The sequence below is a fragment of the Pogona vitticeps genome, chromosome 5 (genome assembly GCF_051106095.1).
Source record: "Pogona vitticeps strain Pit_001003342236 chromosome 5, PviZW2.1, whole genome shotgun sequence".
Classification (NCBI taxonomy): Eukaryota; Metazoa; Chordata; class Lepidosauria; order Squamata; family Agamidae; genus Pogona; species Pogona vitticeps.
The window spans coordinates 190,167,219-190,185,085 of record NC_135787.1 but is presented as its reverse complement, the minus strand read 5'-3'; the positions used below and the strand labels follow the sequence as shown (position 1 = coordinate 190,185,085).

Here is a 17,867-nt window from a genome sequence, read left to right as displayed (position 1 = left end):
AAAATAATTACTGTACTTTGATAGCAGAGTTCCGGGAAGGTTGTGATTTCAAGTTTTAGTGCACTCCCATGAAATTATGCAATCCTGTAGAAGTCAAGAGAGCAGAAGCATACAACGAAGTGTTTTCGCTCGCGCACACCCACCCAATTTCAAGAAGATGGCATGCACAAGGCTGAATATTTGTTTCCATATTTTTCCAAAGTATGCTGCCAATATTTAGTCAATGGTGACATCTTTTCCTGCCCTCTTTTTTGTTCTAGGTCAAACCTATCCTGTTCAATCTTTACTTGTTGGCTTTGCCTTCCAGAAATGTCAGTATCCTTGGAACAACGTCTGTCAAAGGGCATCCTTCCAACCAGAAGGCTCGTCCTCCCCTCCCCTTTTTTAAGGGGTGTTCAGAAAAAAAGATCACGATGCTTAGCAATTCTGTTGGCTAGGGTTGAGCCCTGTGAAAAGGGAAATCAAAGCATGGCCTTCATCTCTTCCATTTCTTTGTGCATTCCTCTTCTTGTATCTGAATGGGAAACTAGGTTGGTTTTGTGCAACCATGCTGGGCAGCGATGGTCCCGGAGTCAGGCAATGGTGTAATGCTTCCTTCTGTTGTTAAGCTTTCCCATGGGCGCGGGCAGACTTTCTAGGTCTTTGTAGAGACCTTTGCATGTTCTACATCTTCTTCTCTGCGGAACATTGGCTAGGCATTTAGACAGGGACTGCCTCCAGCAAGATGCAGAAAGATTAAGAAGGAATTGGATCTATAGTCAGTCTACTTCCGTTCATACAGAATACTGCCCAAATGGCTAACTGGTAAGGTGAATTTGAATCACTCCATACCAGGTTCAGAACAACTGAACTGGGTCCAGCCTTATACTGTAGTTTGTAAAGTAAATTTCCTTATACAGAAGTTTGCTTCCAAAACCCCATACAGTATAGGATTTGCCTACTTGAAAGAGTGTGTATTCCTGAACCAACCAGCCTGTATTTTAAAATAGACTATTGGTGTCTTGATCCTATTGCCTCCTTCATTAGGTGAGGTAGACGGTAACTACAGGGAGGGATTTTTTTGGCTATGAACCACAGGTTGTAGAGTTCCCATCGCAGGAAGGCTAACAAGAATGTGCTGTCAAGTACGGAAAGCAAAACCATGGCTCATTCCTTTGCAATTGTAAAGAAAGAAGACACCATTGTTTTTGCAGCGACGGTAGTACATTGCATCAATTTCCCATGTACGCAAAATGGTGCCCAACCATCTATGATAAAAGCTTTTTCCAAGCATTCAAGTTGGGTTCGGAAGAACAAGCCAAAGTCAACTCGTGCTCCTTCCCTGCATTCTGTATGGTTGTCTGTTCGTGCTTAGAATGATCATCAGAATGGGCAACTGGTGCAAGCTAAGGAAACAGAGCCGGCCCTACTGTTAGGAAGAGTGATTGAACGGGACGGTTGTGCTCTCATACTCCCACGAGACAAATCTTTGCAGGGGGTTGATTTCTAGTGTTTATGAAGAACATTTCCCCAAGACAAATAGAAAGTATCGCAAACAGGTCTCGAAATACATGCTGCTAGTCAACAAGCGATGGTATTGGGTGCAAGTTCAGGACGTGCCATGAACTCGCTCATGTCGTGACGTCATTTGAACTGTGCCAGGTTCTTTTTTATCCACTAGCTAGCAGGCTCGGATTTCTTGAGTCGTAGGGTTGTGAAATGGATCAGACTGTCGGGCCGCACTGCGTGTGAAATAAGAACAGGTTTACTTTTAGCTTTGAATAAAAAGCAGTGTCTTATTACTGAGGATGCAGGCTTCAGTTTTAAATAGGTCAACAAATGATTTCGTAAGGCAAAGAAGGAATGCAGACCTTTCCTGCCTTGTGCAGCTAGACGAGGCTTCTGCTGGAGAGGGGACTCTCTTACTCAGAAGGAGAACCCACAGTTGCAATACAGTTTTCTCAGTATTCCAGGTTTATGTGTCTAAATCTCATGGTCATAGAGGCAGTTCTGACAAACTGATACACATCCTCTTTACTTACTGCAGCATTCTTGTAATATACTCATTTCTTTCCAGGAAGGGAAGTATAATGACACCCCTTACACTCAGCGTATATCAGTGGTGGGATTCAGCACGTTCGCACCAGTTCTACAGAACCGGTAGCTAATGTATTATTGGTTCTGCAGAACCGTTTGTTGGCCTGCTGAATCCCACCACTGATCCTGGCCAGTGGTGGGATTCAGCAGGTTCTCACCAGTTCTACAGAACTGGTAGCTAATGTGTTATTGATTCTGCAGAACCGTTTGTTGGCTTGCTGAATCCCACCACTGGCGTATATGCCCCTGTAACTCTGGTGAGATTGAATCTATCTCCCATGTGTTACTTCATTGTGCTTTTTACTCTGGCATTCGAGAAGTCCTTGTTAACGCTTACATAAATAAGGGCATTTCCTGGACGAACAGAGGCACATTACACACAGCTTTTGCTGACAGGGCGATGCCCTGCCAGATATACTGGGCTAAAGCAAAATTCAGATATGCTGGCAAAAGTAGCTAAATTCTGTGCTGCTGCAATCAAAATCCGTGAAGGAAAAGTTCCACCTAAATCGGTGTATACCAATTTCATATAATGATCACACGGGCTGTATGAGCTTCAAAGTAACAATTCTGTCATTTTATGCAAGCTGCGATAGTCCATAGGTAAGGCCTATGATAGGGAGGCAGGAGATATTTAGTAAGATGTATGAATGTAGTTTTATATATATGTATATAGATGTTTTTAGTGTTTTTAGATTGATTTTATATCTCCTAATTTAAATAATGTTCCTTTTGCTGGTCAATGACCATAATAAAGCATATCATTATTATTATTATTATTATTATTATTATTATTATTATTATTATTATTATTATTATTATTATCGTCGTCGTCGTCGTCGTCGTCGTAGTCATCATCTCATTTCTTTTTTGCTTCTTATATAATTTCTCCCCATTTATAATTACAGTGTAAGGGCCAAAATTGATTGGGTAGTTCCAACTGCAGTAGACCCATTAATTAATTCAGGCAAATTTAGATGTAAGAAAAAATGTTTTTGACTCAGATATAACATGTTTGAATTTGATTTTTAAAAATTCCAACTACACAACGCACAGGGAAGAATGGCTTTTATTTTATTTTTTTACCCAAGAAGTTTGGTTTGTATGGTTGGAAAGTGAAGTATTTTAGTTGGCTATGAGAAGATCGTTTATTTTGAATCACTGGTGAATCGATTTGTTTTGAATTGTTTGGGCACATGTGAAACACCTCTGTTGGTGTAAATTGTGTCTGTGGGGTTTTTGTCTAGTAATGGATGCCAGCATCATAGTTTCAAGCTGCAGGGAAACCTTGTTGTCCCATCAGAGAGAGAAAGTTAGGGTGGGGAAAAGTGTTTCCTCCTTTGCAAGCCTAGGAAGCTGCTGGTTTTATCAATTTTTCCAGTCCATTTCTCTTTGCTACTTGCTGTTGTGCAATCCTTTTCACCAGCCCGAGCTGCTGGTTTCTTATGCTCCCTCTCCTTCTCCACCCCCCTGTATGTATGCGCGTGTGTGCGTGCGTCTCTGCCGGTGTGCATGGAAACTTTGCAGTCCGATCTGTTTTAATTTTTTTTCCTATCTGTCATACTGAAGTAGCGTTATGCCAGATTGCAAAAAGTAAAAACAACAACAACAAAACACAAGAACAGTTGCTAGTGGATGTGAGAGGCAGCCAGCATGATGGTGAGTGGGCAGAGGACAAAGCCTCAAATAGTGATTTTTAAAAGCCTGTGTAGCGCTCTCAACCGATATAAGTTTAAAAACAGAATGATTTTTTCCCCAAGAGGATGCACACACCGACCCAAAAAACACAAGAATACCATGCAACTTTAGACTGACTTCAAAACCCTGATCCATCTCCTGATTCATTTTCATAGTGGAACCATGCCCTTTTATGAAGTGTGATAAGTCAAGACTCAGTTGATTCAGGGGATTTGCTCTTGTTTAGGAGTGCCAATTGGATCTGGATCAGAGATTTCAACGGAACCAAGGTCACTGAGTGAACTTCAGGCTAGTCTAGCCAGCTCATCCTTGTGGACTCATTCATTACAACTGACACATTTTGTTGACTAATTCCAGAAGTTTAGGGAAATCTGTTGAAAATGCTTTGACTGTTCTTTTAAAAAGGCTTATCTGCATGTATTGTGCAGCATTTTGTGTCTGTGTCTTTGTGTATGTTTGAACATTTCCAAATTTGTGTGGTGCCGATACCCTTGTAGGAGTAGCTTTTCTGTCTCCCCCAGTAGGAAATCCCTCTTTTAAGATCACGTTTGCTGTCATACATGCGTTCGTCAAATAAAATATGTGTTCCGCCTCCCCTTCAGATCCTGCTATGTGCCTCTCCTTAATTCTGGGCAGCCCTCTTTCCCAATATTTCTTGTTTGGTTCTATAGGGTTTATTCTCAAAGAGGCCAGGGATTTTTTTTTATATTTTTAAAATAAGTGTTATTTCTTCAGGCGGCAAGGAAACCAGGCAGCATGCATGCAAAATCCAAGACCGGGATCGAAGATCCATGAAAAGCTTTTGAAATCCATCCTGGCTTTTAGGCTACTGCTTGTTTGTTCTTTTGAAATGCACCCAGAATAGTTTCATTGCAACAAAACCCTTGCCTTAGTAATGCCGTGCTGAGATTCTGTTGACAGCCTTCTTTCTGGGTCTGCTTCCATGTTTTCCCATTCCTTCATGCCCAGCAACCCTTACCATGGAGATGGCAACGTATTGCTTTCCCAAATTCTGTGGCCCGCGGATTGCCACAGTGAGACCTTTGTTGTTGTGCTTTGGTTTTCTCCCCCACCGACTCCCAAGAATTGAGAAAAGGAATCTGGAGACTTACCTTATAACTGATGGGGTTTGTAGTCCCCGTTGTATATAAAGTGCACAATGGCAGAGACTTAACTTGAATAAAGTTAAAGTTATTTGGTTGTTGTGGGTTTTTCGGGCTCTTTGGCCATGTTCTGAAGGTTGTTCTTCCTAACGTTTTGCCAGTCTCTGTGGCTGGCATCTTCAGAGGACAGGAGTAGCACTGGTGCAGTTTTTTTGGGAGTTATTTATAGCTGTGGGATCAGCCAGCTTTTGTCCTTTTCAGGAGATGGGTGATTATGGTGATCAGTGTGTTTTTGTTGTGGGTGTATTGTTGTGACAAGGAGGAGAGATTATCTGTCACTGTGATTGATGGGCGTCGTTAGCTGGTCTTTTGTGTGTAGTGATCACCGGTCCTTGTGGCTGGGTAGAGCTTGTTGACCTTTTGCAGGCTGCATTTTTCAGTGCTGGGAGCCAAGCTTTGTTGAGTTTTAAACTTTCTTTTTTTTCTGTTTTTTTCTTTTGTTTTTGTTTTTCAAGTTATTTATTTTACAAACTCATGATTCACATTTAATAGATGTGATTTAAATATTAATAGTCCGAAAGATATAACAGCTTTTCATGGCTTATGGTTTGCTTTTAAATTGGTTGCTTGCAGCCTCTGTAATTTCAGGTCTCATAACTCCTTTAACAGTGTCTTTTCTGTATTCTCTCTCCCATGAGGAAATATCCATGCAGACGTAACTCTCCCTTCACCTGGCAGTATTATTTTCATTGTGTTGCTTCGCTCTGCAGCTCCTTCAAGTTCTGCAGCTTCCTTCCTGCTTCCTCTCTCCTGCTGGTCTGCTTCTTCTTCTGCTCCTGCTTTCACTCACTCATGCATTCACACCCATGCTTTGCTGCTGTTGCTGCTGCTTTTACACTGATCTTACTCACAGGCATTCAGCGTTTCTCAAGGTCAATCAACTTATCACTCTTGTAACTTTCCTGAGCCGAAATACTGTTTGTAAAATAGAACCCCAACAATAACTCCCATGTCCTTCACTCAAGGAGAAGTGTTGTAGGTTTCCCAAGAAGAGGCATTCAAGCCTTCCACCTAAAATGCTTCTGTTCTACATTGGCGCTGTGGGATGCCCCATTTTCACCTGATGCTCCCGTGGAATGATTCCTTCTTCGGGAAAATTGGGCTGGCTGGAGAGCTCAGTGGTTTAGGTATCTGGCTGCAGAGCCAGAGGATTGGGGCTCAACCCCCCACCCCCCTCTAGTGACTCCCGTGAGTACAGCAAGCCTGCTTGGCCTTGGGCAAGCTGCACATCCCCGGGGCTCCTCTACAAAAGGTTAAACCACTGCGGGGAAAACCCTGAAAAGGGTCACTATAAGACTGAAATGACAGCAATCATTATTTCTGAGATCTGCAACTGCTGATTGTACTGTGTCAAATTTCTTGATATTGTTCCCAAAGCCCCAATGACTAAGGGGACCACTGAAGTGCGTTTCATCCACAAGCGAGATGTTTTGATCGCCAGGTCTCTGTACTTTGTTAGTTTTTCCAATTCTCTTTCTTCATCATCATCATGCTCCTTTTATCTAATGCTGCTGCTCTGTTCCAATTCTTCATGGGTTGCTTTAAAATGAAAACCAATAAGCAGGAGGTCTTGTTAAGTTTTCAGGGACGCGTAGTCTTGGGTCTTGGTCAACAATAAGCATGGGTTGGGGAATAGGCTGGTTTTATAATGTACAAATTATAAAACCAGCCTATTCCCCTATTACAAGGGGGCTCTTGAGAGTCCCCCGGATTGCAAGGAGAACAAACCTATCCATTCTAAAGGAAATCAACCCTGAGTGCTCCCTGGAAGGACAGATCCTGAAGCTGAGGCTCCAATACTGTACTTTGGCCATCTCAGGAGAAGAGAAGACTCCCTGGAAAAGACCCTGATGTTGGGAAAGAATGAAGGCAAGAGAAGGGGATGACCGAGGATGAGATGGTTGGACAGGGTCATCGAAGCAACCAACATGAATTTGACCCAACTCCAGGAGGCCGTGGAAGACAGGAGGGCCTGGTCCATGGGGTCACGAAGAGTCGGACATGACTAAACAACTATTCTGGCTTTGCTGCATTGGCTGCCCATTCGGTTCCGCATCGAATTCAAAGTGTTAATGCTGACTTATAAAGCCCTAAACGGTTTAGGACCTCGATATTTGGTGGAACGCCTTTTCCCACCAAGGTCTACCCGTATCACCCGCGCAAGCCAGGAGGTGAGGCTGAGGAGCCTGACGCCGAGAGAGATCCGCAAGGAAAGAACTAGAAATTGGGCCTTGGCGGTGGCTCCTCGCCTTTGGAATAATCTCCCTCCGATGATTCGCGCAGCCCCCTCGCTGGGTACCTTTAAAAATCAGTTAAAACTTGGATGTTCGTGCAGGCCTTACCCCCCAGTTAATCCATGATCTCTTCTTCTTTCCTTTTCTACTTTTTGCCATCTTAAATAATTTATTAATTGTTATGTTATTTTTATTTGTTTATGTTTTAAACTTATATATGTGTGTTGGAAGCCACCCAGAGTGGTCGGAAGACCAGATGGGCGGGGTATAAATCAAATAAATAAATATAAACAAACAATAATGTACAAAAGCATAGGATGCCAGTTTATACTGAGCAACCAATATCAGACCATCCCGCTCAGTATTTGGTGATTAGTGACCAACAGCTACCGTATTTTAAGATGTACTTTTTCTATTTTAAGATATACTTTTTCTCTCCAAAAAGGTGGGAGAGAAAATACATGCGTCTTACGGAGTGAATGCAGTAACCCAGGGTTTAGCTACCACCACCCAAAAGCCTCCCACTGCTATGATGGGAGGCCTCTGAACTGGCAGCAGAGACTGCTTTCTGTTTGGACCTCACCATTCTGCACTGCTAGCTTTCTAGGATCTATCTCCTGCAGCCCACCTGGAAAACTAGCAAGGCAAACAGGCCTGTGGCAACAAGCAGTAAAAATAGCAAAGGACCAAAGAGTGCTTCTAGAAAGACCAAGGGAAACCACAAACACAATCTCCCACTTAGGCAGTTGATTTTCCCACATTTGGGGAAATCATAAGGGTCAGCTCATCCAAAGTGCAATAGATGAGCCTTACCCTAGGAAAACCACTTTTACAACAATGGTATATTCCCTGCCAGGTTTGAGTTTGAATGGCCCCTAAGCCTCCTGGCCCTTTGTGTGCACTATCCCCCAAAGGCATGGTGACCGCCGGCTGTACCTCCTGATCAGAACAGGGCTGCACAGCCCCAGTCCTGAAAGAGGCCAGGAGAGCTACTCAGTGTTTTGGGGTGCCCCACAGGACCCCCATCAGGGGCTAGATGTTCCTCCCACAATCCTCCAGTGCACAGATATTAGCATATCTGCCTGCTTGCATCACCCAGTAGGCTTCTCTATTGGAGAAGCAAAGCAGGAAGGAGGAGCCTCTTTCTGCAGAGAAGTTAGACCATGTGACTAGCCAGACATTTTGAGAAGCAGAGAGAGAGAGGGGGAGAGGGAGAGAGGACAGAAACAAAAGCTTCTAAAATTGACAGTAACTTAAACAGGCCTGAGAATGGTGAGTGGAAGATAAAGTTACTACTGAGAGCCTGCTAGAATAGCTCTCTGTAGTTCAGAGCTTTACAGGAAGCTGCATCACTTCATCATAAATTAGGCCTAAATAGAAGTAATTTTGCAGATATTTAAAACATTAAGGGACCGGGGGGCAGAGGCTAATGTGTATTGTTAGCCAAATTTCATTCTGAAGCACAGAATGATTAAAAAGGCACTGAGCACATGCAGAATAAAGTTCAAAAGGGAAACCAAAAAGGGACCTAACACTCCTTTCCTTAATATATTACCACTAGGGCTACAGGTTTTATTTGGTGTATTAGCTTGCCACATTAGCTGAGTCCAGTTTTTATGGAGCAAGGCAATTTGAATTGCAGAGGGCAGATCTGAATCACAGATCTGAATATGTTCAAGTAAGGCTTTGAAATCTTGAAAATTGGTTTAAGAACCCAACATTTCATAAATAGCATTTCACATGTACACACACACAACTGGAAATAGAAATTTTAGTAGTATTTTTGTGTTAACAAAAGCTGCATGGTGTCGCTCCCCCTGTTTTTATTGGTTTTTCTTAATCATTGTTGTTCTACAATATTGCTGGTAGATTTTATCTTTTCATTGTGATTCCCAGCTACTGTATTTTATCCTATTGTAGTTTCTAAAATTGGACAACCATCTGTCAGATCTGCTCTGATTTGGATTCCTGCATTGAATCAGGGGTTGGAATTGATGGCCTTATAGGCCCCTTCCAACTCCATTATTCTATGATTCTGTGCTGCTTTGAGATTATATTTGTAAAAGGAAGCAGTATATGTGGTGATGAATAAGGGGCACATTTTTCTTGCAGAGTATGGGAACTCATTCTACCAGTGCAAAACAGAAAAGGCTAGCATATAGCATTCCTTTTAAACTAGAGGTAGTAAAATATGCTAAGGAGTATGGAAACAGTGAACAGTGCAGAGACATTTTGGGCCTCCTCATCTGAAAAAATGATTAGAGAGTGGAGGAAACAGGAGGATCAGCTGCAAAAAGCTGATAAAAGTAAGCACACTTTCTGTGGACATGCTGCATGCTGCAAAGTAAAGAACTGAATGATGGAGAGAGAAAAAACTTTTGCTGTAAGGAAGGAAGGGAGGATGGGAGGGAGTGGAAGTGAGGCACGCTTTGCTGTTTGCTTACACCTGTGCTGGTGGTGATTTCTTCATCATAGCTCTTATTGACTACCCAGTTAGTTAGGCATCCTTCAGTCTCGAAAGACTATGGTAGCGTGCTCTGTATGGAGGGCTTGGAACAGCGCCTAGTGTGGCTGAGAAGGCCAATTCGAGAGTGACAGTCCCTTCCACACTGAAGACAAACCCAGTCTGTCCCCTGTCCGGCTCCCTGGTTTTGCTGCTTATGTGACTTCCTCTTTGCCTCGGCCTGCTGGGCAAGAGTCTCTTCAAATTGGGAGAGGCCGTGATGCACTGCCTGCCTCCAGGCTGAACGGTCAGATGTCAGGGTTTCCCATCTGTTGAGGTCTATTCCTAAGGCCTTCAGATCTCGCTTGCAGATGTCCTTGTATCGCAGTTGTGGTCTCCCTCTGGGGCGCTTTCCCTGCACTCATTCTCCATAGAGGAGATCCTTTGGAATCTGACCATCAGACATTCTCACGATGTGCCCAAGCCAACGTAGACGTCGCTGTTTCAGTAATGTATTCATGCTGAAAATTCCAGCTTGTTCTAGGACTGCTCTGTTTGGAACTTTGTCCTGCCAGGTGATGCCAAAAATCTGTCGGAGGCAACGCATATGGAAGGTGTTCAGCTTCCTCTCCTGCCGTGCACAAAGGGTCCAGGACTCACTGCAGTACAGGAGTGTGCTTAGAACACAGGCTCTATAAACCTGGATCTTCGTATGTGTCGTCAGCTTCTTATTGAGCCATACTCTCTTTGTGAGTCTAGAGAACATGGTGGCTGCTTTGCCAATGCGTTTATCCAGCTCGACATCTAGAGAGAGGGTGTCAGAGATGGTTGAGCCGAGGTACACAAAGTCATGAACAACCTCCAATTCTTGTGTGGAGATGGTAATAGAGGGAGGTGAGTCCACGCCCCAGTAACAATCTGTTTATTCATCTCTTTCAGTGCAATGACAATTCATTATAAGTGTTAAAACTTGAGATGGTACTGTAATTCCCACTCATTGTGTGTCATCCTGCTGTAGAAGTCTGCTTCATGATTCTCCACTTCTGGTACATGTATGACTTGTGAAATGACATGCTTGAGAATACACCAGTCCCAAAACTGTACTGTTAGTAGCAAGAAAGACATGGATTTTGTTCCTCCTTGGTGGTTGATATAAAGCATTGTAGTGTTGGTGTCTGTGGCTATTGGAATAACTTTGCCAACTACAAATTGTTCAAAAGCTCTCACTGTGTTGTACACTGCAAGAAGTTTGAGGTAATTGATGTGACAACATCTATCTATTGCTACTGCCTTATGAATTTGCCAGAATATTTTTTTCCAGTTTTCCTCTCCTAAAAATGAAGTGTGTCTTATTTGGAGGTGCGTCTTATGGAGCGAAAAATACGGTACTTCTTTGGGATCTTTCCTTTTTCCACCTGACGATGTTGAAGACTGGAGCTAGGGGCGTCTGCATGTATCACATCTGTATGCTTCACATCAGCCTTTTCCCAGACAAATACCAAAGACTGCATGGACCCAGTCTTTTTTAGAGAAACGTGTGACGGAATCTTTCAGGGAGTTCCTATGAGTCGGTCCTTTTGATTCTGGCACAAAGTGAAACAGTTTTTCTTCCCCTGCAGCCTTTACCTCAAGTGACATGACCCATGTGTCTCAGGCGGCTCTGAGTAATACTTGGACAGCAGCCATACAGGGACTTCCCCTGAAGGAAATGACCCAAAGAAACAGCTCATGAGACTTCATGGGAAAATGCTTGGAATTACTGAATGTGACAAAGAAAGGGGTCAGGCTGGTTTCCCAGCAAGGTAGGGGATAATTTTGTGCACAGTATGATCGGTTAAGAAGGAGTGCAAGCTATTCCCTGCCTACTACCTCTGTTTTCCAATCTTCATTTTAAACACCGTTTCTCTCCCAGTTGGTGTTGCTTTAGAGTAGGAAGATAGGTTAATCATTTCTATCCTTTTATATCCCCTCTAGTGATAGAGAGGATTCAGCCAACTTCTGTATACAGGCTGCCTTCCTTCTCCACTAGCTTGATTTTATTGAGCCAGCCTCTTTTACACATAACTTTCAGTTGTATAAATCTATTAAATAGAAATAGCAGCTGTTGTAATCCTGAACAGGATTCAGGATTCATTCTCTCTGTGTATATTAGTCCTCCCGTTCCTCCACTGTTTTGTTGTTGGGTCGTGAAGTCGTGTCAGACTCTTTGTGACCCCATGGACCAGAGCACACCAGGCCCCCCTGTCTTCCACTGCCTCCCGTAGTTGGGTCAAAGTCGTGTTGGTTGCGTCTGCCACCAAAATTGCAGGCCTCAAGCTGTTCTGCAGACATTCCCATTGATGCTCGTGGGGGGGGGGACTTTCCGATGCAGTGGGGGGGGGCAGGAGGTGTCACCCCGGGTACTGCTGTAGCTGAAACAAACCAGCATACCAGTGTGATGGTCCAGAACTAAACATTGAATTTGTTCTAATTTCAAGATATTTGAATTTCAGTTTTCCTTAAAAGCTACTGTTTGTAGAATCATAAAATAATCGAGTTGATAGGATAAGGCCATCAAGTCCAACCTCCTGCTCCATGCAGGAATCTAAATCAAAGCAGATCGGACCGAGGGTGGTCCAGTTTTCTCTTGAAGGCCTCCAGCGTTGGAGTGCTCGCCACCTCCCAAAGTCATGAGTTCCATCATCGTACTACTCCAACAATTAAGTTTTTCTTGATCTTCAGCCGAAATCTGATTTCCTCTAACTTGAGCCCATGGTTGCATGTCCTGCACTCTGAGAGGATTGAGAACAGATCCTGCCCCCCGCAGGACTTTCTTTCAAGTCTTTGAAAACGGCTCTCTCCCCTCCTTCTTGTTCTCAAAGCTAAACATGTTGTCTTCTTCTTGTATTGCTAAATTTAATACTGGAATAATCCCTCTGCCTGAGTATCTATAACTGTGTTTATACTCTGCAATGAACCAGAGCCAACGGTGAAGGGTAGAGAAGGGGGATTCCAAGATGGTGCATGGTTGGCTACAAGGGAATCTGTTTTTCTCTCTATGGTGTCAGTCCCTTTTGGATGAAGGGAAGGGTAAAAAAAAATACTATTTCTATGTTGGAATCATTTTAACCTGCCTGACGAAACTGGAACTGAATGCTTATAATTTATAAATACATATATAGAAAGGCAAGGGGGAAAATACTATTAAAACATTCTATGGGTAGTGATAACGGGATGCGGGTGTCAGCCGTCCAAATCCATGCGACGGGGTGAGCTCCCGTCGCTTGTCTCAGCTCTTGCCAACCTAGCAGTTCTAAAGCATGGACATGCTAGTGGAATGAATAGGTACCACATCGGTGGGAAGGCAACGGCGTTCCATGTCTAGTCATGTCGGCCACGTGACCATGGGAAGTTCCTACGGGCAAATGGTCTCTTCTAATGAGCACTGGCCCTCCGAGTTGGATACGACTGGGCTTAATTGTCATGGGGAACCTTTACCTATCTGGAGTGAGTGTTATATGTTAAAGCAGAGACTTGAACTTGAGTCAAGTTCAGATCCACTTGGATGGATTTTAAGGTGGCTTTCATAAGCAGAGAGACATAATAGTGGAAGTGTTCTGGGTCAGGGAGGGATCAAGACAGCGAAGGAAGATGCACAGAGTTTTTTCCAGAGTGTGGGAGGAACAAGATACAGCCATATTCACATTTCATGCTCCGATACCTCTCAAAGGATACAGGTACAGGTACAGGTTCCCCTTGACAATTTTTGTCTAGTCGTGTTCAACTCAAGGGGGCGGTGCTCATTCCCATTTCCAAGCCATAGAGCCACCGTTTTGTCCAAAGACAATCTTCCTTGGTCACATGGCCTGTGCGACTTAGACACGGAGCGCTGTTACCTTCCCACCAAGGTGGTCCCTATTTATCTACTTGCCTTTGCATGCTTTTAAACCACTAGGTTGGTGGGAGTTGGGACAAGCGACGGGAGTTCACTCCGTCGCGTGGATTCGATCTTACGACTGCTTGGTCTTCTGACCTTGCAGCACAGGCTTCTGCGGTTTAGCCTGCAGCGCCACCACGTCCCTTTCTCAAAGGATAGGTTATATGAAATGGAAACGGTCATTTGTGGTCATTTGGCCAGCAGAGTAAGATATTTAAGCCACGGCCTCTTTGATTTGGTGCATTTCCTAGGAATTAACTCCTCGATCCACTCAGCTAATGGGCATGGTAAGTCATTATCCCAGACATTAATCAGCCCCTAATCCTACAGGAAATTATCTGTGCCAAGGGCGATATTAATAGTTTTATTCCACTCGATATGCTTCTTAAAATAGGTTTAGGAGGCCTTATTTTGTATGTGTCTTAATCTCCCCTCCGTGCTCACTTTTGAGCACCTTATTTATGCTTTACAAAGAATAGGTTTAAAAGATTGCGTAGTATCGTTGGTGGTGTGGTAGCTAGAGTGATGGACTAGGAGTCAGGTGACCTGGGTTCGAATCTCCACCCAGCCATGGAAGATAACGGGGCGTGGAACTTCCTATTCATCACTTTCAGGTTCCGAGGCTCCTCTTAGCTCCCCTTTGTCCTGGAGAAGTTTTTGGGAGCATCAGGATGGAGGAGGGAAGCTTCAATAGCTAAACGTTGCCAACCACATTGCTGCTGGTGATCCCAGCCCCAGTGGCGGTGATCTGGTGGTAAAGGGATGGAGACAGGAAGCTTTCTGTCGATTTAAGTTAAATATTCCCATCAGCAGATGATGACATAATATAGTTAACATGGCTAACTTGACACAAGAGGAATTTCGGTCAGTGTTTCCTGCCTCCCTGTATCCTTCCAGCTGACAAAGAAAGGGGCGAATGGCACATATATATATTTATTTATGCCATATGAGCTGCGTGTGTGTGTTTCAGCTCTTTAACGCATGGCTAAGGCTGTGATGGATGTCCCGATTCTGCTTTAACCCAAGTTGTATTTCCGAGGTAGTTGACAGAGTTACCTGCTCCTAAACACTGCCTTATTAACAAAAATATTGATAGGCCCTGAATCTTCCGAGAGCCCAGGATGGGAGCGATATACAGCAAAATAGTTTGCAACACAATGCAGTAGGCATTGTGTTGCAAACGCAAGGGATTTCCCCCTCCCTAGGTATTTACAATATAAATTTCTCGGACAGGAGATAGCAAGTGGAGAAGAAGGGAGGAAAGAACTTGAGCTCTTTAGGGAATATGTATTTTGAAAGAGATTTGTAAAGACGGGTGGAAGGGAGGGATCTATTTGTAGGAATAAAAAAATTGTCTTCATTTAAGAATGTTGCCGTCCCTTCCCTATAGCCACCCTATCAGCTCCAATGGTGCATTGCTTCCCTGTTTTAATTCCGAACCTTTACTGCGGGCTGGCCTGCCCTGTTTTGCCTGAGGTGTGGGCAGTGTGGATGAAGAAAGCAAAATGTTGTTCAGATCATAGCAAATTTCTGGCGTGATCTGGGCCACTGGATCTGCTAGCTAGGAAAACCCCCTGAGTGAAGAACTAGAGAAGGACACTTCCCCGCACGAAGGGGGTGGCCTGCTGACTTGATGATCAGACCAAGGAAGGAAAGGGTAGGGAAAGGAGTTTGTCACTCCATCCTGCCAGCAGTGAGACGTGAGGAACGTGCCAGAGCCAACCGAGTCAGCTGACACCTTTTTAGCTTTCTCTTTGGCTGGCCTCTGCTTTCCTAAAAGGAGTAAGGTTTTAGCCCTGGGCTAAAATCTCCTTGCGCGGTGGGTGCCACACTCAGCGCACCTGGCAAAATATAGATCACACTATTTAGGGACTGAGAAACGGTCCAGCCAGATGTAAGCGGCTGTAACTTGAGCATCTGTACGGCGAGAATATTCAGTACCCGGCTTTCAAAATTTGTGTCTGTGTGTAGGATTCTCCCAGAATCTTCCAGCCATCTCCCTGAACGATCTAGGAAGATGCTAGGAGTTGGCATCCAAAAAAAAAAAAGGAACTTTTTTCAAACTCTGCTTTAGGGCTGCATGAACAGGAAAGAGGTGAAATTGAACAGCAAGAACATGGAAATGGTTGTTTTCCTCATAACCATCCGAATCCCTCTTTTTAAAAATAACCATATTAAGGCAGTATCTTTTATTTTCTGCCTTTAACTGTTTTATAACTATTTTTGAGTTCTTACCGTGTTACTGCACTTCCCTTTGTACATTTTGTATGGAAAATGCAGCCATTATACACTTTTACAAAACAGTTTGAAAAACAGATATTTGAAGGAAATGTGAAAATGTCACTAGCCTTCAAAAACAATCACATTTACAGGCATAGTATTGTCAGCGTCTATGATATTTTATAGATTAACTTTATGAAGGGATTGCGGTCTGATGGTTGTTGTGGGTTTTTTTGGCTTTTTTGCTTTGTTCTGAAGGTTGTTCTTCCTGATGTTTCGCCAGTCTCTGTGGCCGGCATCTTCGGAGGACAGGAGTAGGAACTCTGTTCATGCTCTGTTGCTGTTTGTTGGATAGTTGAGTATTTATAGCTGTGGGAACAGCTTTTGTCCTTTTCAGGAGATAGGGTGATTATGGTGATCAGTGTGTTTTTGTTGTGGGTGTATTGTTGTAATAAGGGAAAGAGATTATTTCTCACTGTGGTTGATGGGTGTCTTTAGCTGGTTTCTTTTGTCAATGATCCCTGGTCCTTGTGGCTGGGTAGAGTGACCTTCTGCAGGCTGTATTTTCCAGTGTTGGAAGCCAGGCCTTGTTCAGTTTCTGATGGTATGTTCCCGGAGGCAAGTGTATCTGTTATTTTGCATTCACATGCTGTACACATAGCTTTCAAGTCAGCAGCATCTCAGCCCCTCTGATTTCAGGGCCAAAACATGAGAGCAGAGGGGCTGGTTCTTGTGATGTCAAAGAAACTACCCCTTTCCCCAAAAATAAAACCTAACATGAAAATAAGCCCTAGTATGATTTTTCAGGATGCTCCTCATATAAGCCCTACTCCCAAAATAAGCCCCAGTGAAGTGAAATCCTGCCCTCCGCCCTTGTACAGCAACCAGAAGATGACATGACTGTATTGGAATAAATGTAGATGGTTATACATGAAAAAACATCCTCTGAAAATAAGTCCTAATGCATTTTTGGAGCAAAAATTAATATAAGACCCTGTCTTATTTTTGGGGAAATATGATACGTATGCTGGGCCTGATGGGAGCCACTATTTCTCTTCTAGGTCTGCTGAATCTTTTTGTTGTTGTTGTTTAACTTCTCTCCCTCTTCTTACCTATCAGTCCTTCCACACTGTCACAAACTTAAAATGCATTTTAAGTGGAGTGGCACATGGCTCAGAGGAGACCTGCTCTCTGAGAAATTCAAATACCCAGCGTCCACGCCTTGAGCACAAGGAACTGGATCCTAGTTATTCCTAATCATCTAATCAGGTGAACTGCCCTGGGGACAGAGTCGGCAATCAATCATATGAAACAGGAGGACATTTTGTGTGCATTATTCTTGGAAATGTCTGCCTGTGCCTTTCCCTGCTTTACAATCCCACAGAATTGTCAGATTGCCGTAAGTTCCAAAGAGCCATAACATCAGCAGTGGCCAATATCCAGAGGCATTGTATTTGCACACACTGGAGTTTCCTGCCTTTCTGTCTTACATAAAGGTTCATAAACCTACAATTTTTTGTTTCAGGTTGTTGTTGTTTAGTTGTGTCCGACTCTTAGCAACCTCATCCCCTGTCGTCCCCTTCTCCTCATGCCCTCACACTTTCCCAACATCAGGGGCTTTTCCAGGGAGTCCCCTCTTCTCATGAGATGGCCAAAGTATTGGAGCCTCAGCTTCAGGATCTGTCCTTCCAGTGAGCACTCGGGGTTGATTTCCTTCAGATTGGATAGGTTTGTTTTCCTTGCACTCCGGAGGACTCTCAAGAGCCTCCTCCAGCACCACAATTCAAAAGCATCAATTCTTTGGCGGTCAGCCTTCTGCTCTCACTTCCAGCTCTCACTTCCATACATCACTACATGAAAAACCACAGCTTTGACTATGGCTACAGTGAGTAAAAATGGATTTTGATTTAACAATAAAAAGAAAGTGGCTTTCCACCCTTCCCTTATGAGCCAATCCTAGATGTCTTATACAGAAATAGGTCTCCCAGAGTAGAGTGTACTTTATTTCCTGGTAGTCTCGGGGGCTGAAATGAGACATTAGCACAGATGTTGTCCTGCAACCCGAAAAGGCCACCTCGTCTCTCCCTTTCCCGTCTGTAACTTCAGTGAGATCAAAG

At 43.7% G+C, this 17,867-nt stretch overlaps 1 protein-coding gene and 1 pseudogene across 2 annotated transcripts in view; one reads left to right on the top strand and one right to left on the bottom strand.

Moving 5' to 3' along the window:
- Window positions 1-17,867, top strand: part of PFKFB3 (6-phosphofructo-2-kinase/fructose-2,6-biphosphatase 3) — an 88,407-nt gene that overhangs the window by 31,482 nt on the left and 39,058 nt on the right. The window lies entirely within an intron of this gene.
- Window positions 7,883-8,035, bottom strand: LOC144583368 (U1 spliceosomal RNA; annotated as a pseudogene).